Here is a 27,002-nt window from a genome sequence, read left to right on the forward strand (position 1 = left end):
GTATAGTATTGTCCCTTATTTTCAAATATGATACTCTTCATATTCTTTATATATTTACAAAGTGCCTAGATGCTGGGAGGATCAATTTATCTTTAGTCCTTCCACAAACTACCACATAAAAAATTTGTTGTTTTAAACGTTTTATGACTAACCAACCTGTTATGTCGTAAATCTTTTATTTAATTTTTACTCTTATTTTGTAGAAGCTGAAGATATATCCTCAAATGATAAAGGTATTTTTGGAAGCACACTTTCCCTGCTATTAATGAAACCTGAGGCCAAACATTTTTCTATTTCTCCTGGCATCTCTGGAGATTGTCAACATGATGCGGATCGTGTTAAATTGGAGTCGAAAATTGACAGGGACACAGGTGTGTTTCAGATATCCTGATCTTCTGTATTTTTTCATGTCTAGACTTTTTTTCTCGCTCTAGCACCTAATTAGAATTCTTTAACTATTTTTAAATATGGATTTAGCTATAAGCATAATAAAAAAAATAATATGTATCTTTATGGCTTTTATGCCTTATTAATATGCTAATATAATAACTCTGTAGTTTAATGTAGTTTAAACATTATCTCCAAAGAATTTGATAATTTACGTGATCTTATTGCACTGTAATTTTCATTTTATTGTCAATTTCGTCATCAGTATATAAGTAAATATTTTAATATAATCCGTTTTCAGTAAACAATCAATTACGCAGTTGGCTTTAGACTTTTACAGTTAGGGAAGGGGGCAGTAGCCCAACTCTTGTTTATAGGGATTTTGTTCGTTCTAAGCTTTATTTATATATTCAATTTAAGATTTACAAGTATACATTTAAGAATACTTGATTTAAGATTTATTTATTCATTTATATTAGTGCCTGTTGTATCTTTAATTGCTATGATTGTTTATTTAATTTTTGTTTGTTTTGAGTTTCATTTATTCTTCAATAGTAAAAGATTTTTTTTGTTTTAAGCCTAATATACTTATTTAATTCTAGTTTTACTTGTTTTAAGATTTATTTGTACATTTATATAAGTACAGGTCTTTTATTTGTTACATATGATTGTTAATTCATTTGTCTGTTTTTTTTAGCTCAATTTATTCTTTATTATTAATCTCTAGTCGTGTTTTTTTTGAAATATTATAGGTTTTTATTTTTCAATGTCTTTATTTTTAAAGTTAGTTTAATTTATTTTTGGAAAGTTAATTTAATTGATAAATTAATTAATGAGATAAGATTCATTAGACTGAATTTTGTAATAACTTTGTACGGATAAATATTTAAAAGCTGAGTTGTGTGGTAAATTAAAATAGACAGAAAAAATACAAGTCTTCGATTTTTAGCCACTTTTATATTAATAAAGTTCTTCTTGTTACAGCGTCATCTGCTAAAGATATGAGCAAACAAGAATGCGGATTACCTAACATGTCAGATCTAGCAAGAGTCTGTCTAAAAAAAGAAATGAATTGGAAACGTCAAAATGAGATGCCAAGTCACAGTCATGTATTGGCAGAAAATGATGCGGCAAAACAGGAGATTTCTTACACTGGAAAAACACCTTTCGAATGTGATATATGTAAGAAACGTTTTACTACAAGTACCAGTTTATCTCGTCATCAGATATGTAAGAAAAGTTTTATTAGAAGTGCCACTTTGTCTATTCATCAAATAACTCATAGTAGAGAAAAACCTTTTGAATGCAATATATGTGAGAAGACATTCAGCCAGAAAGCCAACCTATTTATTCATCAAAGATCTCATACTTGAGAAAAACCTTTCAAATGTGATATATTTAAGAAATGTTTTACACATAGCAGTAATTTATCGTATAAAAAAACTCATACTGGCGAAAAGCCTTTTGTATGCAATATCTGTGACAATACATTCCGCCAAAAAGCCAACTTGTTTGATCTTCATAGAGCACATACTGGAGAAAAACTTTCGAATGTTAAATATGTGAAAAAACATTCACTAGAAATGCCCACCTATTTGATCTTCAAAGAACTCATACTGGAGAAAAGCCTTTTGAATGTAATATATGTGACAAACCATTCCGTAGAAAAGCCCACCTATTTGATCATCAAAGAACTCATACTGGAGAGAAACCTTTCAAATGTGATATATGTAAGAAAGGTTTTATTAGAATGGCCGCTTTATCTGCTCATCAAATAACTTATACTGGAGACAAACCTTTTAAATGCAATATATATGAGAAAACATTCAAACAAAAAGCCAGCTTATTTATTAATCAAATATCTCATACTGGAGAAAAACTTTTGAAACGCGATCTATGTAACAAATGTTTTACTACAAGTGCCAATTTATCTCGTCATTACATAACTCATACGGAAAAAAAACCTTTCAAATGTGATATATGTAAGAAATGTTTTACACATAGCAATAGTTTATCTTATCATAAAAAAACTCATACTGGAGAAAAGCCTTTTGAATGTAATATATGTGAGAAGACATTCAGCCGAAAAGCCAACCTATTTATTCACCAAAGATATCACACTGGAGAAAAACCTTTCAAATGTTATCATGGTTGCAGTGGCAGCTGCAACCTAGTAAAGGGTTAGTCATCAAAAGGGTTAGCCATAGCCCGTTGTAATCAAAAGTTGAAAAATGTGTTTTCAAAAAAACTGTCTGGTGAGAAAAAAATTGCCGTTTGACACTAGTTAGATAACTAGTTACCATTATGAATGGTAGCTATTATGTCGGTTCATATTAGAAGGCAAAGTTTGTTGCAAAAATAGATTTATGATGATTTCCAAAAAGAGCCTGAAAGCCCTTAAAAATAACGTAAGATCAAAATAAAAAAGTGCAACATTAGGATCAACATGGTCAAAACCTTTTAAAGCATAAATAAACTCCCCCACCTTGAACACCAAGGAAAATGACTTTTTTGCATTGTTAGCACTGATCTGTCTCCTGTTTTTTTTTGTTTTTTTTTCAACAGGTCTAGTGGGTTGCCAGAACATCATAGAGAAATTCTTAATGGCTCATTCAAAAGCTATTTCTCATATCTATGTTCTTTTTATAAATCCTACCATCTGCAAGTGCTTTATGGCACTAAAATTGCACTTTTTGTGATATTCCTAAAAGGGTGGCATTAGCAGGCTACCATAACATCGTTGGTACCAGAACATCGCTCATATAAAAGATATTGCACATATCTACGTCTTTCACATAAATTCCACAATCATCAAGTTCAAATGGCACTAAAAACGGCCCTTTTGGTGTCGTGTCTTAAGTGGAAAAACTGCACTGTAAAAAAAAATTGATTTCCAACAAAATGTTTTGCTCAAATTTAAACAAGTAAAAACAAATCCAATTTTTCTGTTGGAATTGTGACTTGCTTATTTAATTCAAACAAGTTACAAAAAAAATTCAATTTTTCTGTTGGAATTTTGACTTGCCTATTGAATTCCGACAAATTATTGACATTATTAAGATTTATGTACTTTTTTAGTAGAAAAAATGTAATTTTCACCGTAAATAGGCTATATCAATCAACACGGTTTGAACTTCAACAGTTGTTTGAAGTTTCTTGAATATCATTTTAAATTTGACTATAGGGCCAGTGAAAGTAATATGTTCAGTACAAGTTCAATTCAAATATTTGAATTATAGCAGAAAAAGGGGAATGCTAATTGCATTTTGAGTATAAAAAGATAAATAAAAAAATAAGGAAATATATTTTTACTTTGAAACAAGTTGAGCTTTCTTGTCTGCAAAATGAACACACAGAAATTTATGTACAATAATAATCTTTTAACTATTACCACCGCTATTTTTTAAAACATTTTTTTGTGAGTTTCTGTAGGTAAACAATTTCTTAATATGCTACCCTAATCTTAACAGTATTAACGGTGAAAATATATTGCTTTCTGAATTCAATTTTTTCTAATTAAGGACGAAATTCCTTTTGTGGGAACAACCTATGTTTTTGCGATGAACGTCATTTTTGTAATGAGACCCAAAAAGCGTTTCAAAAAAAATTCTTCACTGGATTCGCTGTAAATTTGCTGCTTACGCTGAATAACCAAATAAGCAAATATATCGAAGAAAAGAAGACGCCTGTAAGGGTATTTTAGTCCATTATGTACACGTAAAGGAACAAAAAACTTCCTCAAAAAAGAGAATTTTATCCTGAAAAGGAAGTTAATATTCTTTGGAACTTTGATAAACTTTAACTTTCTAGAAAAAAACGGATCTTGGGACGGGAGAGATTGAATTCTTAATCTAGTGTAATTTAATTCCTCTTTCGTCCCTAGCCAATCTGTAGAAAATCAGGGCCGCCTCTAGATATTATTAACACGGGTTGAAATGCAAAAGTGGCTATAAGAGGAGACAGAGTCCCTCTTTCGTATAACGTCAGAGAATTCCCTAGGGGAGGAGTATTGTATTGTCCTCTGGTTCCAATCTTCTTATATATAAGATTTTAATCAACTCTAGGTAAATTCCGAAGGTCTCTAAGCTGGAAGAAGGAGGCATAAGCACTTTAATTTATCCTTTAATGTTAAGGGGTTTATCTTGTACTTAAACCTTAGGTTATTCCCAAGTTCCAGTTTCTAAGACAAAACTAATTTTATTTCTATATCAATCCTTAGAAAATGCTGTATTTCATCTTGGATCACCAAGTCTTTCTAACCCAAAATAACCCAAATTATAATTAAGCGTCGTGTTTTGTCTTCACCACTAGTTTATGCCTTCTATATACCTATTATATTTATTAGATATCCTGGTCTATCCAGGTGACAGAAATCTTTCAGAGGTTTACATCTTATCTCAATTTTATACTCAAAGGGGCATTCAGACAGACAGTGGGGGCTTTTTTATCCTAATTACAAAGAAAACACTTACTCATTGTTAGTTCCAGAAAAAACTTCCCAATTTGGGTCCCAGACTCATTATTTTAAGTTTTGTCATATTTTGTCATTCTTGTCTCCCATTGGCCAGAGACCAGTTTTAATGTAATCCCTCTTTTTTGTACCGAGGCCAACAATAATTCCTTGTTCAAAAATGTCGGTTTCCGTTTTTACTATATTCAAAAAACCCTGTTTTGTTGTAATTTTTATCATGTTATATTGTCACGTAATATTTTTAGGCGTTGAACTCGGATTTTGAAACGGACAGGTTTATTTGCATTTTATGGACCTTGTAAAGTCAAGGGTACTATTGTTCAAATCAGATTTCACAATTTTAGGTCTGTTTTCTTTACACAAAGATCATAATAAAGCTTTGTTATTTTTACCATTACACAAAAGTCATAATAAAGCTTTGCTATTTTTACAATTTAGTCAGGTTATGATAAGGCTTTTTCACAACCTCCCACACTTAAATTCGTAGTACAATTATTGTTTATTTCATTGTTGCCTACTGATACTTCAGGGAGAGGGATAACTCGAGACAGAATACAAAGGTCCAGTATGGTTTTAAAAATATTGAAACAAGGTCAATTTCCCAATTTGGAAAGAAAGTCTTTTTTGGGAATACTTTTTTCTGTTATTTGGCACTTTTTTTAATCATCATATTTTAGTTTTCATCTTCTAAAAGAATCAGAAATTCAAGACTGGAGATTTAAACCTCCAGCTACAGGGTTTTGAACCTAATAGATATTCCTGAGACGGTTTTTATGACAATGGTTCTCTTCCCATTCCCATTCAGTAACAATCCGCAGGGTTTTCAAGCTCGTTTTCAATTCCCATAATTCATTTTCTTGATAAGCTTTTGCCACTAACATAAATGAAAAATAATAGTCAACATTCTTACCACTCAGTATAGTCACCTGAGGGTTGAGTCACTAATTAGCTTGAAATGCTATATTTTTCTGTCTAGACAGTTTTTATCTAAATAAGTCTTAAGCTTTCTGTTGCTATAGGTTGTTGGCTCTTTGCTTGGAAGTAGCTATTGCTTCAACCTTGGTGAACAAACTTTTTGACGGAACCTATGACAATTGACCCTTATCCGTATAGTATTGTCTCTTATTTTCAAATCTCTTACTCTTCATATTCTTTATATATTTACAAAGTGCCTAGATGCTGGGAGGATCAATTTACCTCTAGTCCTTCCACAAACTACCACATAAAAAATTTGTAGCATTTTAAACGTTTTATGAGTAACCAACTTGTTATGTTGTTAATGTTTTATTTAATTTTTACTCTTATTTTGTAGAAGCTGAAGATATATCCTCAAATGATAAAGGTATTTTTGGAATCACACATTCCCTGCTATTAATGAAACATGAGTCCAAACATTTTAATATTTCTCCTGGCATCTCTGGAGATTGTCAACATGATGCGGATCGTGTTAAATTGGAGTTGAAAATTGACGGGGACAAAGGTGTGTCTCATATATCCTGATCATCTGTATTTTTTCATGTCTAGACTTTTTTTTCTGGCTCTTGGAACTAATTAGAATTCTTTTACAATTTTTAAATATGGATTTAGCTATACATAATAAAAAAAATAATATCTCTTTTTATGGCATTTATGCCTTAGGAATATGCTAATATAATAACTGTAGTTTAATGTAGTTTAAACATTATCTCTAAAGAATTGGATAATTTACATGATCTTATTGCACTGTAATTTTCATTTTATTGTTAATTTCGTCATCAGTATAGAAGTAAATATTTTAATATAATCCGTTTTCAGTAAACAATCAATTACGCAGTTGGCTTTAGACTTTTACAGTTAGGGAAGGGGGCAGTAGCCCAACTCTTGTTTGTAGGGATTTTGTTTGTTTTAAGCTTTATTTATATTTTCAATTTAAGATTTACAATTATCAATTTAAGAATAATTGATTTAATATTTATTTATTCATTTGTATTTGTGCCTGTTGTATCTTTAATTGCTATGATTATTTATTTAATTTTTTTTTGTTTTGAGTTTCATTTATTCTTCAATAGTAAATGATTTTTTTTGTTTTAAGCCTGATATATTTATTCAATTCTATTTTTACTGGTTTTAAGATTTATTCATTCATTTATGTTAGCACCTGTCGTATGTTTGTTTCCTATCATTGTTTATTTAATTTTTGTTTGTTTTGAGTTCAATTTATTCTTTATTATTAATATCTAGTCGTTTTTAGTATGAATTATTATAGGTTTTTATTTTTCCTGGTCTTAAGTTTAATATTTCCTTTAGTTTTCTTTTATAAGCTTATTTTTGGTAAGTTATTTTAAATTATAAATTAATTAATGAGGTAAGATTCATTAGAATGAATTTTATAATAACTGTGTAAGGCTAAATATTTAAAAGCTGAGTTGTGTGCTAAATTAAAATAGACCAAAAAAATACAAGTCTGATTTTTAGCGAATTTTATATTAATAAAGTTCTTCTTGTTGCAGCGTCATCTGATAAAGATATGAGCAAACAAGAATGCGGATTACCTAGCATACCAGGTCTAGCAAGAATCTGTCTAAAAAAAGAAATGAATTGGAAACGTCAAAATGAGATGCCAAGTGACAGTCATGTATTGGCAGAAAATGATGTGGCAAAACAGGAGGTTTCTTACACTGGAAAAACACCATTCGAATGTGATATATGTAAGAAACGTTTTACTACAAGTGCCAGTTTATCTCGTCATCAGATATGTAAGAAAAGTTTTATTAGAAGTGCCGCTTTGTCTATTCATCAAATAACTTATACTGGAGAAAAACCTTGTAAATGCAATATATGTGAGAAGACATACAGCCAAAAAGCCAGCTTATTTATTCATCAAATATCTCATTCTGGAAAAAAAATTTTGAAATGTGATGTATGTAAGAAATGTTTTACACATAGCAATCGTTTATCTTATCATAAAAAAACTCATGCTGGCGAAAAGCCTTTCGAATGTAATATATGTGACAAGACATTCCGCCAAAAAGCCCACCTATTTGATCATCAAACAACTCATACTGGAGAAAAACCTTTTAAATGTGATAAATGTGACAAAACATTCAGTGGAAAAGCCCACCTATTTCTTCATCAAACAACTCATACTGGAGAAAAACCTTTTAAATGTGATATATGTGACAAAACATTCAGTAGAAAAGCCCACCTATTTGATCATCACAGAACTCATACTGGCAAAAAGCCTTTCGAATGTGAAATATGTAAGAAAAGTTTTATTAGAGGTGCCGCTTTGTCTATTCATCAAATGAATTTTGCCAAAAACATTTAGACATTCCGCCAAAAAGCCAACTTATTAATTCATCAAAGAACTCATACTGAAGAAAAACCTTTCAAATGTGATATGTGTAACAAATGTTTTACTACAAGTGCCAGTTTATCTCGTCATCAGAGAACACATACAGGAAAAAAACTTTCAAATGTGATATATGTAAGAAATTTTTTACACATAGCAATAGTTTATCTTATCATAAAAAACTCATACTGGAGAAAAGCCTTTTGAATGTAATATATGTGACAAGACATTCAGCCGAAAAGCCAACCTATTTATTCATCAAAGATATCACACTGCAGAAAAACCTTTCAAATGTGATCATGGTTGCAGCGGCAGCTGCAACCTAGTAAAGGGCGAACCATAGCCCGTTGTAATCAAAAGTTGAAAAATGTGTTTTCAAAAAAACTGTCTGGTGAGAAAAAAATTGCCGTTTGACACTGTTACATAAATAGTTAGGTAAATAGTTACCATCACGAACGGTAACTATTGTTTTGGTTAATCTTAGAAGTAAAAGTTTATTACGAAAATAAATTTATGGTGATTTAAAAAAAGAGCCTGAAACCCCTTGAAAATGGCGTCAAATCGAAATAAAAAGTGCACCATTGGAATCAGCATGGTCAAAACCTTATGTAGGATAATTACAGTCCCCCACCTTGAACACCAAGGAAAATGACTTTTTTGCATGGGTAGCAGTGATCTGTCTCCCTTTTTTCTGTCTCCCTTTTTTTTCTTTTTTTTTCTAGAAGGATTAGGGGATGGCCAGAGCGTCATAGAGAGGTGTTAGTTGGTCATTCGAAAGGGAATTAAATTTGTAATTGCCCTTTTTAAGTGACCAAAAAGATTGGAGGGCAAATAGCCCCCCTCCCTCCCTACAGGTTCCGTAGCCCCCCCCCCCAACTAGTCCTATAAAAATTTCGACGTAGCCATTTTGTTTAACATAGTTCAAAGGTCCAATATATATAGGTTTAACGGTGATATGGCCCCCCATAGTCCCTGGGGAAGGGCTGTATATGGTACCGGGTGTATTGGTATTGCATGTATTGTATCAGGAATATTGGTTTCCGCTGTTGTTTGTTTTTTTTAGTCTTTTTCTGGGTTAATTTTTTTAAAGCATGTCCCGGCAGGGTATCATGGTTGCAGCGGCAGTTGCAGCCTAGCAAAGAGCGAACCACAGCCCGTAATAACCAAAAGTTAAAAAATGTGTTTTGAAAAAAAACTGCCTTGTGAAAAAAAATTCCCATCTGACACTGACTCAGGAACATTAACTATTATTTCGGTTCGTCTTAAAAGTAAATGTTTATTGCAAAAAGAAATTTATGTTGATTTCGAAAAAAAGCTTCACATCCCTCGAAAATGGCGTCATATCAAAATGAAAAGTGTACCATTGGATTCAACATGATTAAAACCTTGTACAGGGAAGTTACAGTCCCCCTCCCTGAACAACAAGGATAATCACTTTCCTTGTTGGAAAGGAAATAAGTGCTTTTAAAGGAAAAGCACTGATCTGTCTCCTGTTTTTTTTTTTCAACAGGTCTAGTGGGTTGCCAGAACATCATAGAGAAATTATTAATGGCTCATTCAAAAGCTATTTCTCATATATATGTTCTTTTTATAAATCCTGCCATCTGCAAGTGCCATATGGCACTAACATGGCACTTTTTCTGCTATTCCTCAAAGGGTGGCACTAGCAGGCTACTAAAATATCGTTGGTACCAGAACATCGATCATACAAAAGATATTGCACATATCTACGTCTTTCACATAAATTCCACCATCATCAAGTTCAAATGGCACTAAAAACGGCGCTTTTGGTGTCGTGTCTTAAGTGGAAAAACTGCACTGTAAAAAAAAAAAATTTGATTTTGAACATAATATTTGGCTCAACATTAAACAAGTAAAAAAAAAATCCAATTGTTCAGTTAGAAGTGCGACTTGCTTATTTAATTCAAACAATCACAAAAAAAAATCCAATTTTTCTGTTGGAATTTTGACTTGCCTATTGAATTCCGACAAATTATTGAAATTATTAAGATTTTGTACTTTTTTAGTAGAAAAAATGTAATTTTCACCTTAAATAGGCTTTATCAATCAACACGGTTTGAACTTCAACTGTTGTTTGAAGTTTCTTGAATATCATTTTAAATTTGACTACAGGAGCATTTAAAGTAATATGTTCAGTATAAGTTCAATTCAAATATTTGAATTATAGCAGAAAAAGGGGAATGCTAATTGAAATTTGAGTATTAAAATATAATTAAAAAAATAAGGAAATATATTTTTAATTCGAAATAATTTGAGATTTCTTGTCTGCAAAATGAACGCGCGGAAATTTATTTACACTAAATATCTTTTAACTATTACAATCGCCTTTTTTAAATACATTTTTTTGTGAGTTTCTGTAGGTTGACAATTTCTTAAGATGCTACCCTAATCTTAACAGTATTAAGGGTGAAAATATTTTGCTTTCTGAATTCAATTTTTTCTAATTAAGAACGAAATTCCTTTTGTGGGAACAACCTATGTTTTTGCGATGAACGACATTTTTGTAATGAGACCCAAAAAGCGTTTCAAAAAAAATTCTTCACTGGATTTGCTTTAAATTTGCTGCTTACGCTGAATAAACAAATAAGCAAATATATCGAAGAAAAGAAGACGCCTGTAAGGGTATTTTAGTCCATTATGTACACGTAAAGGAACCAAAAGCTTCCTCAAAAAAGAGAATTTTATCCTGAAAAGGAAGTTAATGTTCTTTGGAACTTTGATAATCTTTAACTTTCTAGAGGAAAATGGATCTTGGGACGGAAGAGATTGAAATCTTAATCTAGTAATTTAATTCCTCTTTCTTCCCTAGCCGATCTGTAGAACATCAGGGCCGCCTCTATATAATATTAACCCGGGTTGAAATGCAAAAGTGGCTGCAAGAGGAGACAGAGTCCCTCTTTCGTATAACGTCAGAGAATTCCCTACGGGAGGAGTATTGTATTGTCCTCTGGTTCCAATCTTCTAATATAAAAGATTTTAATCAACGCTAGGTAAATTCCAAAGGTCACTAAGCTGGAAGAAGGAGGCATAAGCACTTTAATTTATTCTTTAAGGTTAAGGGGTTTATCTTGTACTTAAACCTTAGGTTATTCCCAAGTTCCAGTTTCTAAGACGAAACTAATTTTATTTCTATTTAAATCCTTAGGAAATGATGTGTTTCATCTTGGATCCCCAAGTCTTTCTAACCCAAAATACCCCAAATCACCAAATTATAATAAAGCGTCGTGCTTTGTCTTCAGCACTAGTTTATGCCTCCTATATACTTATTATATTTATTAGTTAGCCTCGTCTATCCAGGTGACAGAAATCTTTCAGAGGTTTACCTCTTATCTCAATTTTATCCTCAAAGGGGATTCAGACAGACAGTGGTGGCTTTTTATCCTAATTACAAAGAAAACACTTACTCATTGTTAGTTCCAAAAAAGACTACCCTATTTGGGTCCCAGACTCATTATTTTAAGTTTTGTCGTATTTTGTCTTTCTTGTTTCCCATTGGCAAGAGACTAGTTTTAATGTAATCCCTCTTTTTTGTACCGAGGCCAATAATAATTCCTTGTTCAAAAATGTCGGTTTCCGCTTTTACTATATTCAAAAAACCCTGTTTTGTTGTAATTTTTATCATGTTATATTGTCACGTAATATTTTTAGGCGTTGAACTCAGATGTTGAAATGGATTGGTTTATTTGCAATTTATGGACCTTGTTACTTCAAGGGTACTATTTTTCAAATCAGATTTCACAATTTTCGGTCTGGTTTCTTTACACAAAAATCCTAATAAGGGTTCGTTATTTTTACCATTTATTTATCATTACACAAAAGTCATAATAAAGCTTTGCTATTTTTACAATTTAGTCAGGTTATGATAAGGCTTTTTCACAACCTCCCACACTTAAATTCTTAGTACAGTTATTGTTTTCTTAAAGGAAACCATAAGTTTGCTAAGAATCAATTTAATTCAATTTCTTCTGGTTCCACAGTTATGTGAAAGCCTTGAGACTTTTGTTTCCTATAGTCTACCCATAGTTTTCTTAATTTTTTTAATATTATTCCTATAGAAACTAGTCCAACTAAAGAGATAAGTAGATTAAAAATATTGAAAGTAAATGTCCAATAATTTGCTATATTATTTCCTCTGTCTTATCGTAAGGAAATATGCATTTTCCTCAATTCAGTTGTGCCATTCTGCGTCTTAGAGTTGGTCTGGAGATATATAGAGATTAAATCTTGAAAATCATTGTTCCAGTCATTCTTTATCCAAGCTAGGGAGAGGTTCCCTTTTAAGCTAATTATAGATATATTTGAAGGTGCCATTTCTTTTGCAATATGTCCCCTATACATCCCATTTATCTTTAACATTTCTGCAGTTAGAGAACATTCTTCTGGCAACTCCACCCTTGAACTGCCCTTTATATACGTGAATTTACTGTTTTTTTCTGTTTTGCATTCGAAATATATCCTTATTTCACCTTTGAAAGGAGATGTGATGATATACTTTGCCCTTCCAATTCTTTGAATTAAGATTTTATTTTCTTTTATAATTTTGGTTGCACACACTTTGTTAATTAATGCACTATTTTCCTTGTAGTTTGCTAAACTGCAGGAATTCATTTGTGTGCTTCTAATAAGAAATTGGTGGTTGTATATTAATGGTACACCCTTTAAGTTACATACGTTTTCTATATTGTAATCTTCTAAGAAATATCTAGTTTGATCTTTACTCAACCCAAAAAATTTAAACTTGTTTTCAATTTGAAAGAAATATGAAGTGTTTGACACTGGGAATGGAATGCTGAACATTTCGTACATTCTGAACCCATCTTGTTTATTTAATATAGAGAAATCACAAATAACTAACAATTTCAATTGGTGTGTCGCCACATTGCAGCTAGTCGATTTATAAAGATCCAGTAAGCCGTAGCGTCTATAATTAACCGATATTCTATAGACTATTGGTAGTGAATTTTCAATTTCGAAAATTGCTCTAAGCATGTCTGCAGGATTCGTAACAATAAATGGGAAACCTTTATTTTCTTCTTGAAGAATAAAAAAAATTTACTGTTTCTATTTTCTTTACTAACTTTTTTATTTGAATTGAACTTTTCGTCACTTCCTTGTTAATCTGCAATTTTACAAAATTTATCCAATTAATCTCTCTGGATATATATTCGATAATACGCTTGGAAGTCTTTCCCAAAATTTCAAAACTTTAGTTTTTTTTCCATTCTTAATTCCCTTTCGAGGTTACTCACTAATGATATAGATCGGTCCGAAATATGTATTAACTTTTCATTCTTTGCTGTCAAATAATCTACTTCATGAAGATTGTTTTCTACATCTCCTTCCGTTGCTAGTCCTGCTACCCACCCTATTGTTTGCCCCAAAAGTGGTAATAGACTTCGTTTGTTTCGTTTTGTGTTATCCGTCATTAATGATTCTACTATTTTGAGAATTCCATTTCCTTCGCCTAATTCTAAATGTAATAGTTGACACTTATCTATTACATATTCCTTTAGATTATGTATTTCTCTGAATTCTGTGAAATTCTTTTTTCCCCAAATTCTTTCCCAAAATTTCAAAACTTTAGTTTTTTTCCATTCTTAATTCCCTTTCGAGGTCACTCACTAATGATATAGATCGGTCTGAAATATGTATTAACTTTTCATTCTTTGCTGTCAAATAATCTACTTCATGAAGAATTTTTCTACATCTCCTTCCGTTGCTAGTCCTGCTACCCACCCTATTGTTTGCCCCAAAAGTGGTAATAGACTTCGTTTGTTTCGTTTTGTGTTATCCGTCATTAAAAGATTCTACTATTTTGAGAATTCCATTTCCTTCACCTAATTCTAAATTTAATAGTTGACACTTATCTATTAAATATTCCTTTAGATCATGTATTTCTCTGAATTCTGTGAAATTCTTTTTTCCCTTTTCTAAGTCTTTTTTGACGATTTGTTCCATAATTTTAATATTTTCGATATTGGAAATGATCAAATTTTGGTCGTCCAAATCCAATCTGAGGCTTTCCAGATTAACATACCATATTACCTGATGTATTGCGTTAACTGGGAAAATTTGACCAATATCCTTGAAAGCTATTTGGCTATGTATTTCTGTTTCCTTAAGCAATATCCCTCTTGTAAATAGGGTCAGCTAAACAAACAGGGTTCCAACCATTTCTGAAATGGTTTTATGTATTTTAGTTATCTCTTAACATGGCATGATTTAAGTGTATTTTATTTAAAACTAGAGGGGTCTGATTTTACATATTTATGACACAATATGTTTTGAAACTACATAATAAGCTGGCTGTATGGAGTAATCGTACTCCATGTGAACGTCGACCCCATAACCGTAGGTGTGTTGATATGGTCATTGTCCCATTTCGGGGGTGTTGTCCTTATAGTAGACAGTCTGTCGGCGGTCAGAGAAGATTATATTTTCACACCACTTACCCTGCGAATGTAATTGCGGATTGTACTGTAAATTCAGTTGATTTAGCTTTTGGTGGTGTTTGTCAATGTCCATGGATTCATCCCTTAATTTACAGTGATTAGTTTTTTTTAAGTGATGTCCAGTTTAAAGTGTATAATTTTTTTTAACAAGTGATGGAAGGGTCATTTTACACACCCACCATAGTGTTTCTTTAGATCCTAACCGACAATTTAAGGATTTGGAATATTTCGTCCTGTGGGAATTGCCCTAATAATCTTCGGTGTATGGTTCTGGTTCTTGGAGGAATTTTGATTTTGACCCTTGAACACTTTCACACCAATTTCGTGATAAAGGAAACTAAGTTATATACTGTCCAGTTTGCTGATTTTAAGGGTTTTTGTTTAACTCCCGAGGATACCAGTTTGGAGCAGCCCTTTGAAGGTTTAATTTTACAATAAGGTATGTTTGTTAGTTATTAAGGTTTTGCCATTTTTCCGTCAAGAAAATCCTTTAAACTAGGATCTTTATAATTAATGGTTTTGTTTTAGCTTTCCTTTCATGGATAATTCTTCTCTGTTCGTAATGATTACTACCTGTTTGCACAGAAGTATTCCCTTGCGAGTTGTCATTTATTTCATCACTGTCAATCATGTTAACGGGTTGTAATTAGGATTCTGGTGAACTCAATTCTGTATCTGTTTCTGGGTTACTAGAATCACTCAACTCATTCGAAGTCGTTATGTAAGGTTGGTTTATACTTTCCAAATTATTTTCATTCATTTGGTTTAATAAACTTCCTTTTAAATTACATTGTCAAGTATTAGGGGGGATGTTTTCCTCTATCAGTGTTTTATTCTTTTGTTCCCCTTCAATTTCGTCTGTTATAGGATCTAAGGACTCGTCCTCTACCTTTGATCCTTTTTTTCGGAATTTTGGGGTTCATGGCTAAGAACCTGTCGTGGTCGTTTATCTTTTTAAGTTGTCTTATATTTAATAAACGTCTTTTACAAGTTTTTATTTCGTGTAACAAAAGACGTTTTTATATAATTCTGTAAACACTAGATAGGGTCCCCTATACGAATAATTTTTTGATGAACTTTCTTGAATGACATATACTAATTTATTAGGTAAGATTTTTATTTCCAATATTTTGTTGTTGTATTGTACCGCTTGGCCCTTTCGGGCCCTTTTTAATTCATTAATGCATATTTGTCGGCTGACAAATACCTCTTTTACGAGAGTAGACACCCATTCATCTTCAGAACAGAACCCCTCCCTCGGATTAGAAGCAATGCTGTCGAATGCCCATTTAGCTTCGAAACCATGGAGTAGGAAAAAGGGTGTATATTTCCTGCTAGCATCTATACTATTGTTTAACGCTAACTGTATACATGGTAAGAATTCACTCCAATTTCCTCTATATACCTCATCGTGGTAGTGAGTTAGTATTCTTTTTACACATTTTACTCTGTTTTCTGCTAATCCATTTGATTGGGGGTTCCTAAGCGATGAATGTATAATTTTGAATCCTAATGCTTTGGCGATTTCATTAAAGGTTTTGCTTGTAAAGCATGAAGCATTATCCGACAGTAGGAAATCCATATTTCCGAAATGTGATATGATTTCTTTTACTATAAATTCCATCACTGATTTTGACCTGTGGTCTTTGTCTGGTGCCATGACTGTATACTTAGTGAAATGCTCTACTGCGATAATTATATATTCGTCACCGTCAGCGCAAAGTTGTAATTTCTCCGTGGTATCCATTCACCAGATATAAAATAGGTGGTCGGGGAAAATATTTTCTCTTAGTTTAGGATATATAGTGCTAAATTTATTCCTCCTCAAACATAGATGGCAGTTCTGTACTGCCTCCTAAACTTGACAGTATAATTTTCAAAAACACAACTTTGTTTTAACTTATTCAAAGTTTTCACAGCCCCCATGTGTGCTCCTAGGAAAAGGCTCGTATGCATAAGATTAATGATTCCACTAATTAGTTTCTTTGTTATGATGATTTTAATTTGATGCATCTTTTTCCTTTTTTTCTGAGTCGTCTATTGTGTACAATAACCCTTCGATTAGGATCAACTGGAGATCTCTTAACCATTTTACAAAAAAGGTTCCCTTTCCCCAAATTTGAAGTTTCTGGTGTGTTGCTAATTTTAGCTCTGCCCGAAACGTCAAGTTTTGGAAATTCTTCCTGCGGCTTACCCCTCTTGGCGCCTAGGTCTGCGGGTATTCCAGACCCATCGCAATTATCTGTGCTAGTGACTCATTTCCTAGTCCTAGTCTTCTCAAAATATTCTAACTCTAATTATTTTGAATACTTCTAAACCTCTTCTAGGTCTGTTGTCGACTATTGTGGGTCTGCTTGTTCAATCCACGAATGTTTACCGAAAAAAAAGAAAATTCCCTTTAAGGTCAAGTTATTAAAAAAATTTCTTTAATGAACACTTTTTCAAACTTTTCTGTCTCTGATAGGTTTGGAAAAACTGAACACACACCTTCTTGGGAGGAACAGAGGACTAAATTTTACAAAAAATTATAATTTTATTAATCCCCCCTTAAACGAAAGTTGCACTGAACTTGAGTACTACTGACACCAGTTGTAAAGTTGACCCTCCTTATCAGGGCTAGAATTTTGGTAGCGTGTTGTTACTGAGGCGTGTTGGTCAGATCGGTACTCAGAATCACGTGACAAATCATATTTATTATGAAAGGAAATAAAAGGAAAATATTCTAACTAATTATTTTGAATACTTCTAAACCTCTTCTAGGTCTGTTGTCTAACATTGTGGGTCTGCTTGTTCAATCCCCAAATGTTTACCGAGAAAAAAGGATTACGTTAATTCTAACCTATCGAATACTTCTAATTGAAATAGCTGCAGTTGAATGGTCAGACAGACTCTGGTACTAGTGTAATTAAAATTCTTTGCTTCAAATTATTGTTCCTTGGAACCTAAGAATAACCTTTTTATCAGATCTCACATTAGTTGTATCAATTAAACCAAGTTTCAGGTTTATATCCTGAAAAGGAAGTTAATGTTCTTTGGAACTTTGATAAACTTTAACTTTCTAGAGAAAAATGGATCTTGGGACGGGAGAGATTGAAATCTTAATCTAGTAATTTAATTCCTCTTTCTTCCCTAGGTGATATGTAGAACATCAGGACTGCCTCTACATAATATTAGCACGGGTTGAAATGCAAAAGTGGCTAAAAGAGGAGACAGAGTCCCTCTTTCATATAACGTCAGAGAATTTGCTAGGGGAGGAATATGGTATTGTTCTCTAGTTCCAATCTTCTTATATATAAGATTTTAATAAACGGTAGGTAAATTCCAAAGGTTTCTAGGCTGGAAGTAGGAGACAAAAGGTCTTTAATTTATCCTTTAAGGTTAAGGGGTTTATCTTGTACTTAAACCTTAGGTTATTCCCAAGTTCCAGTTTCTAAGACACAACTAATTTTGTTTCTATATCAATCCTTAGAAAATGCTGTGTTTCATCTTGGATCCCCAAGTCTTTCTAACCCAATACACCCCAAATCACCAAATTATAATAAAGTGTCGTGCTTTGACTTAGCACGATATGGAATTGCACAAAAGTTTATTTTCATGGAGAACTTATTGTGCATGGATTCCTTATAACAAGACAGAGAAAAAATTACAAAAATTGTTCGATTAAGCAAATGCATGGGAGGTGATTGGGAGGTCACTTAGTCAAAAGTAACATCCAGGCCTTTATTAGATACATTTACAAATACAACTTGGGATGTTTCTTTAGTAAAGTCAACACAGATAGTATCATTGAAAGGTAAAGATGACCTAACCCTTTTTCAGAATTGTATAAAAAGGATATTATTTCAATTGTTGATAGATTCATGTCAAATTTTTTGCCAGTAATCCTTGATGTAATTGGTCAAAACCTATTCTTAGCTGCTGGTGAGGTGATCCAAATATAACAATTATTACCCCTAGGAGTGAGACTCTGGGACCTGTGGGAACGACATGCTTGGAGCCAGCTTCTTCAACCATAGTTACCTTGTCATAGTTGTATAGTGATAATTTGCTTTTGTTTTTGTCTCTTTGTAGTCCTTCGTCATTTTTTTTTTCGTACAAAGACGGGTTTCCAATAAATAAATAAAGAATAAATAAATTGCGGCTTCAATTTCTCAGATCTTGTCCTAGTTAAGGCCTCCAAACTGGATCTAATTGAAACTCTATAATGTATTTGCAAGAAGTTGTTATTTTTCTTCTTCTTCCCCAAACAAACTGAGTTCTTAGCTCTTTCTGTGTTCAGCTTCTGCGGACAATGAAACTGCAGTCGGGTATCAAAAGGCCATATCTCCATAATTGTAGATTTTCGGAAGAGCAAAAAAACCTCACAACTTTTTATTTCCTCTCTGATAACCTTAAAATCGGGGAATAAAAACAGATTGATATGCAGGAATTTTACATGTGAATCTGTTTTTGTTTACGGTTATTGGAGGGGGAATTGAAAGAGTTTGAGGCTTTTTCGGCTTCTTTTGAAAATGGACAATTATGGAGATACGACCTTTTGTTACCCGACTGGCAAAAAGCTTCTTTACCATTGCGACCAACTCACTGAGTTGAAAGGTTTTATAGTGTGGTTACTGGGTTTTATTGAGTGCAACAGCAGGTATTAAGCCGGGAGAGAAGCGAATGCTGCCGTTTATTGAAAAATATAGTGCTGAAAAAGTTTGGAAAGAGACTTGGTCCTTCAGGTGTTTGAATGTTGCTGCTTCTTTTTTTTCTTAGAATTTACCTATGCCTTTATGTAGTACGTTCCCAGGGCTCTCTAAAGAGATTTAACAGACTTCGGTTTATTTGGATATGAACGATACACCACTTGAGGTATTTTGAACATATTTGAAATTTCTTTCTAATAAGAAAAATCGGGGTCAGCCAATGGCGTGCCACTGGAAAAAATCTGCGGTGCACCAAAAATTTTTGCCAACGAGCGACGCGGTTCACCGTTTTCCATTAAAAATGAGCTACTTTTTGCAGAAAAGAACACTGGCATGGCGTCGGGGTCTACTGGATAGAATGAAAGTCTCCAGAAATCTTGGAATCCTTAGAATTCTAAAACTTATAATTCAAGGGCAAGTTCTTAAAATATATTTCTAGATCTTAGTTCAGTCTTGTATTTCATCTTGCCCTGTTATTTGGATGTCATATCTAAGAAACTAATGATAATTTTCCTAGTGATAAATCCTGCATGTAAAAAATTTAACAAACTGCAGAACTTATATTTCTTGCATGAGGGGGCTGCAGGGAAATAGCTTCTCTAAAGGCTTAGCTATTAGACGTTGTGACTATTTCGAATAAAATGGCTTTTTAGGGTATCTATCAATGCAACGGGTTTATTTACAAAGAAAAAAAGGAAATCACGTATAATAAAAAATACTCATTCAATTTCTGTACGCCGAGAACCACAATCAATATCATTTCAAAATAATACGCAGAGTGGTTACCGCTCTTACTCACAGACACAACATTACCTCTCACCTTTTTTTTTATCAAAAATAAAACAAAAATTCTTAAACTTTTTATTTATCATACTTTACATTATTTATCACACTGTACTTTAACTTTTCTTTTGTAATGCCAATAAATGAGTTTTTACTCTTTTTTTAAATGACACAAGGGAGCTCCTACCTCTACCTCTAATGTTTTAAATGGAAATGGCAGCTCACGAGCTAGAAAACTAAACACAAAGGTCAAGCATGACAGTTAATTTAGCGAATCTAGTGGCAAGTATTCTTCATTTTTTCCTTTGAATATGAGGCATTACCTACGAATAAAATTCAGTTTTTGCAGATGAGATTCGAAAGTTGACTGCCAGATCATTGCATAGTACTGTAAATGGGGCTTTATGAAGGCGTTGTACAGAGGAACAAGGGTTTTCTGTGGCAAGCTGTGCTTCAGTTTTTTTATTATTCCAAGATTCCGGGATAGCTTCATCTCTACTGCTTGAATATGATACAGGAACGACAGATTCTCATCAAGGAGGATTCCCAAGTATTTCGTGAAGCGCTTTTCTGGCCGACTAATCAGACCTCTGGAAGTTTGGATACCATATATTTCTGGATGGACACCTCCGATCCGGGAAAAAAATAAAACCCAAGATTTATTAACGTTAATGACTAGTCGGTTAGCATCCATCCAGAAATATGTCTGCTCCAGAACATCCCTCAGCTTGTATATGAGCAGTGTCTTATCCTTTTCACAGCAGCCAAGCGTCGAATCATCGGCAATGGCCACGAGCTCATCGTCATCATCTTCGGACTGAAAATTATCTCCATCGTTGCATAGGTTACAGCAGCGAAGATTAGCGCGTGCGGGATTCAGCACTCGACTTAGATCGTTAATATGGATCAGGAATAGTAGTGGGCCTAATATTGAGCCCTGGGGGACACCACAGTTGACGAGTACATCGTTCTTTGAATCTCCTCCCATATAAATCCTACGGTCCCTAACATAAGATCTGAACCAATCCAGAGCTTCACCTCGTATTCCTAAGTGTTACAGTTTCCCGAGGAGAACTGAGTGGTACATACTATCAAATGTTTTTCTGATATCAAGCAGAACCGCTGCAGGTAGTAGGCCAGAGTCCAGATCTTTGTTTATCCATAAGCTCAATCCAGTTAGTGCATCTTGGGTGGAGTGCCCTGGTCTGAACCCAAACTGGCAATTATTAAGAAGCCCTTTCTTCTCCAGAAACAGGAGTAGCTGCTGCTGCATAGGTTTTACAAAAACTCTTGAAAATACTGAAAGAATAGAAATAGGTTTGTAATTAGCCGGCTCAAGTCGAAAACCACCTTTGTGCAGCGGAATTATTCTAGCTTTCTTCAGTAGTTCTGAGAAAATACCCTTTTGCAACGACAAATTTATTAAGTAAGTAAGGGGCTCAATGAAAGCCAGGGCAACTGCTTTTAAAACTTTTGTTTGTACTCTGTCGAACCCAAAGCCGAATTGCCTCGACGATTTTGTATGATTAACAGGATTTCAGATCGAGAGACAGGTATGAGTGCCATTGACTTAAGGCATGCCGGACCAAAGTAATCTTTAAAATTCTTGCTGGGCTTTCCAACAGAATCTGCTGTTTTTTTGCCAACCTTTGTAAAAAATGTGCCCAATACATTTGCAACGTTTTCTTGTCCCGTTAAAGTTTCCTTATTAACACAAAATTGCAATAGAGGCTTAGGGGAAGGGCAGCAGGGGCGCAGTGTGGAGTTTACAACCTTCCATATTCTCTGAGAGTTCTTTCCAATTTCATCTATTTTCTCATTTAAATTATCTCTCTTGACTTTTCGTAGAATTAATCGAAGACATTTATTATAATCCTCATATTTTTCAAGCGTCGCTACGCATGGGTCATTTATGTGATCAGTTCATGGTTTTTTTTTTCTTATTAATAGACTGGAGCAGTTTGTGACTAATCCAATGGCTGATAGGTTGATTTTTCCGTCCAGAAATTTTTTTACGCTTTTCGCAGCAACAGTCCGTATATGTACTCATAAAAATACTATGGTATTTCTCGAATCCTTTATTAACATAATATGTGCTCATAACACTTTCTCAAGAAGTGCTCTCTAGGTTTTTTTTAAGGGTTTCCAAGTTCTTATCATTTAAATTCCAAGTTGTAACCCCCTGCTTAATCAAGCCATTAGGCTTAACATGTTGATGCTGTATGTTGAAAATCGTAATTAGAGGGAAGTGATCATAAGTGTCAGATAGCAGAACTGAGGCCGATATTGGATGCAGCGTAAAAAAAATGTTGTCAATCAATGAGTGTGAAGTTCCAGTTACTTGGGTAGGTATGATCGTCAAGGGGTACATATTTGAGGCTGACATTGTACTAAGCAAATCTGCCGAACCGGAGGACAGAGGAAGAGTTAGATTAATGTGGATGTTTCCCATTAAGATAGCTTCGTTCCTTTGTTTCTCCAGAATACCAGTTATTTGGCTTTAATTTCCCAGGAATGTAGAGACGGATCCTGCCGGTGGACGGTATACTTCTTCAACTCTTATTTTCTTCTCTGAAGGTAAGGATATTTCAAGGAAAAGTGATTCATATGCGCCTTCGACGTTCCGTGTTAATTTTCTACTAATACACACTGAGTAGTCTTGCCCTGTATAAATAGCTAAGCCTCCCCTACTCATAGTCGATCTGTGCGAAAAATGGGAAGTGTATCCAGGTATTTCCAAAAGGGTATCTGTTTGTCCTGTTAGAAAAGTTTCGCAAAGTCCGTTTACATCTGGCTGTAACTGTTGGCAGAAAATCATTAGATCAGAAAAAGATGAGCATAACCCTTTACAGTTAAGTTTTAGAAAAGTAAGCTGTGACTCAGAGCGTCCCCTAGTTAAATTACATACTTCTTGATATTGGCTTCTAGGAAATTTACTCTTATCAAAGAACGGAGAATCTGATTCATTATTAATTTCAAAATCAAATATTTTTTTCAAAATCCGACAATTTTTCTTCTAGCATTCTTAATCTAGCATTACTTTGGCTAGTTGATGAGGAAGCGTCCCCAGGGGGCTAAAACAGAAATTCATTTCTTACCAACATACTGAGGAGAAGCAATGGCTGTACCTTAATTTCTTTATCAGTGTTAAAGAGAGAATCTAAGACGGGAAAAGGAGGAGGGCTGCTACCCTCGGTCATTTTTCAACATACCTTCAGTTTAACACGACTAGCCGTTCTTTAGATATTGCTGTTGTGTCTTTTTGAAAACCCGCCTGCGTATTGGGTCTTTTATATTAATTGAAATCTCCCTCAGTATTTTTTAAACTCTTACATTAGTATTCTTAGCCTTTTCGGGGACTCAGGGTCAAACATACCACCTATCCCCTATAATTAACCTTTTATAAAAGCTATGGACATTGTTCATAACCTGTAACCCTTGCTCCAGGGCATGTTAGGGTTGAGTCATCCCCGGAGGTATATCTATTTGACTTTATGTAATATTTTTAACAAGATGACTATTCTAAAATATTCATCAGATATTTTTGGTGGCAGCGCTGCTTAAAAGGGAATGGGAGGGGAACATTTTCTCTCAGATAGCTTTTTAACATCTTCCTGAACATGGCCAAAAACTTTATACCCTCAGCTTTTCTTGCGATATTGAAGATTCACCTTTTAGATAAACAAAATGCAAATAATGTTTTTAGATTTAGTATAATATGCCCTAAATATTCCCCGGAGTTTCACTTTAGTATCTTAAACATATTCGAACACATCTATAATCAAAATTTCTGCCTTTTTCGTAATGTTAAATCCCACCTGTAAAAAAGGGCAAGTAGCAGAGTTTACAATCCTTACCTTTGGGGCTGAGGGGGCATTGCATCCCCAGAAGCAGAGTTTATAGACATTTTGATGGTTTTTCACAGACATTTTGAACAGAATCGCTATTTGAAAAATTTTAATCAGTGATAAAGAGAGGAATCATCTTAAAGGGCAAGGAGGGCTAGTTGTCTTCTGATAGCTCTTTAACATCCCCTAAAATTTTTAACTTAATACCCTCAGCAAACCCCTGAGTATTTTTGATATGTCTTTCTGACATCAGCACACACACAGTATGCTTTATTGTGTTCAGAAACCCTTTCCAAAGCTAAGGGGGTAATATCATATCCATTGGAATAGTCCTTTGAGCTTTTGACAATTTTGAACAAGATGTCTATTTCATAATTTTTATCAAATATTTTTGAAGACATTGTACCTAACACGGCTTGGGAGAGAACTGGCGACCTTTCAACCATTTTTAACATTCCTTTTAGCATATCCTGAAAGTTTGATTTCAATACTTCCGGCTGTTCTCAAAATGTTGCAGATCCTCGTTCGAATCTTAAATACTAGAATTTTAGATTTCCAGTTGAATGAGACTCCTCTAAAGTTTATATGACCATTGCTTCAACAAAAGCCTTGTTTGGTAGCAATCGTAACTTGCAAAAGTTATGCACGTGGCCTCTGGTTTTGTGGGATATTTGTCAACCTGTGATTTATAGTTATTTGGCTTTGGAACAAAATGGTTGTCTCAAAATTTTAATCGGATGCATTTCGGGAAAACAAGGGCGTGAGGTTGGCAGGGAATATGATTTGAACACAGCGAACGGCCCTCGCAAAGACTTTGTGCTAGAGCGGTATTAAAATTGACATGAGTTCGCGAAAGATAAAAATATAGAGAATGCCAAATCTTTTCTTAACTAAATATAAAGTTTTCGACTTTTACTTAAAATTTCAAGACAAGATTCTCTTCGCCATTATTTTTCTTTTTTAATACATCAGTTAGTAAGGACATTAATGTTAAAGCACTTGAAAACAATCAGCCGAAAATTAGCCTACACATAATAAGCTAAGAGAGAGTAATAAATATTGAAAAACAGCATTTTTTTTTTTTTTACAAGAATTCTATTTAAACGCCACTCCAAACTTTCTGTCTTATGCCCCAAAATTAAATCGTGCTCCCCACTCTCCCTTAGAGTTTGGTACATCCAATTTGATGATTTTCACAGTGTTAAAATATTATTACTACATGGGGTTAACCCCAATACATAAAAAATGATTTCTTGTTGTTTTAATTTTCTATGTTGCTCCCTATTTTCAGATGAAAAACTATTATTTTTATTTAATTTCTGATCCTTTTTCCAACTTTGCCGGGAAACCCAGCTCTCCTTCATGGAAAATTTCCTACCAATAACCGAAAATCAAAATTAAGTTATGCCCACGTAAAATAGCCCCCTCTAGGCAAGTTTTCCAAAAAAAATCAATTCTTGCTGGAAGTTCCCCAGGAAAATTTTGAAAAAACCTTCTTGTAAATTTTACTTCTGCTGAGCAGTTTTCCTGGAAAATCTCCACTGTTTAAATTTATTCAGCAAAGACAAAATAAGGAAAACAACTGTTTATAAGAGTTCAAGCAAAACCCCCCAATGTAAAATTGTACCTCGAAAGTTCATCACCAGAAACTACTCTTCCCGAGGAAAATTCTAACAATGGTAAATCTAATTGAGTATAACAACCCCCCCATAGAAATTTTTTGGCCTGGGGCTAGTCTTTGGCCTCTGAAGGTCGTTGGTTTTCCTGTATGTGGTAGGCAGGTCATCCGTTCACTCGGACGCAGTAGTACTTTGATCTTTAGAGTTTCTGGTCATTTTCATACATAGAAATGAGTAGGTTTCTTGACCGATTCATTGACTACGGTGAGCCACTCCTCTCCTTCAACTTGGAGAAGCCGTTGTCCATGTCTATTTCTTTTGCCCTTTCAAAGTTACCCTCCTGTCTAGGATCCTCTTACGATGGTGTTCTGTGTCACCATGGAATTTATTCACTGCTAGGAGAAGGTATGCATTTCATTGGACGTGTCCACATGTCGGTGGGTCCAGCTGAGTGTATACTTTAGGGGCATTCTTCCACCTCCGCCGGTATTGACAGAACCCGGATATTGCGACAAGGTCCCCCTTGGTCTGTAATTCCAATGTCGGTACCCAACATATCTATAGGGAAATCCCCTATCCGACACCTGGGGTCTCATTGAGTGGCCTGGGGCAGGCCCCTACTGACAAGAAGACTCAGAAAGAAAAAAATACTATTGCTGTATAAAAACTTTATTTAGAGTAAAAAACACAGAAGTAAAAAATTGTTCTAAAATTTTTTGACAGTTTTGTTAATTTGAGTTTGATGTGTTTTGTAGCTATTGGTTTGGTCAAATTGTATGAGGCCCTTGAAGTTATGGATCGGTTCATTTTGCATTATATTTGCTGTTTAGAAAGGGCAAAAAAAAGTTGAAATGTTGTTGTCACCTTGGAAAAAATTATCATCAAAGCCAAGGGAATTTTAGTCCATCCTTCATTAGGGGTTAACACTTGGTCATGAACTCCTTCGTCCCTATTCTCAAAAGGGAAACTATTCTTGGGTTGCCTCTTAGTGACGTCAAGGTGGATCTTTCACGAATTTGTCTAACCAGAACCGTGACAAAGAGAGTTTTTTCAATAGAAAACGTACAAAGAGTTCTAAAAATCAAAAAAGAATTGAAGCTTAAGGTAAACTAAAAGTGACTAGTTCTTTTAAATCAAAACGTCATATTAGACATAATTATCCTAAGAATGGACAACGCCCAAGCATTGGCCACGTACTGAAATCCGTAGTCTTCATGGATGGAAAAAAAAATCCCTAAAATTATGATTACTCATCTGCAGATCATTCAGCTCGTGATTACCAGAAAAATATGTAAAATTCTACTTTAGCTACTTTTGGCTATCTTGGGAAGGGGTTAGGTTAGGAAAATGAGACTTTCAGGGATGGGTCTACAGGCTAAAGTATGTCCCGGCAAGGTATTTT

At 33.9% G+C, this 27,002-nt stretch overlaps 1 long non-coding RNA gene and 2 pseudogenes across 3 annotated transcripts in view; all 3 read left to right on the top strand.

Moving 5' to 3' along the window:
- Positions 1-27,002, top strand: part of LOC148945781 (uncharacterized) — a 133,848-nt pseudogene that overhangs the window by 49,948 nt on the left and 56,898 nt on the right. The window lies entirely within an intron of this gene.
- Positions 208-27,002, top strand: part of LOC148945783 (uncharacterized) — a 54,119-nt gene continuing 27,324 nt past the window's right edge. Inside the window, exon 1 of the long non-coding RNA XR_016142555.1 lies at positions 208-371. This is a non-coding gene — a long non-coding RNA (uncharacterized LOC148945783). The remainder of the gene's footprint in view (positions 372-27,002) is intronic.
- On the top strand, positions 5,420-10,993 carry LOC148945784 (uncharacterized; annotated as a pseudogene). Its single transcript, XR_016142577.1, has 3 exons — positions 5,420-6,338; positions 7,348-8,324; positions 10,949-10,993. The product of XR_016142577.1 is annotated as an uncharacterized LOC148945784 (transcript).

Source organism: Artemia sp. Qi Xiang Cuo, chromosome 12 (assembly GCF_049724085.1).
Source record: "Artemia sp. Qi Xiang Cuo chromosome 12, ASM4972408v1, whole genome shotgun sequence".
Taxonomy (NCBI): Eukaryota; Metazoa; Arthropoda; class Branchiopoda; order Anostraca; family Artemiidae; genus Artemia; species Artemia sp. Qi Xiang Cuo.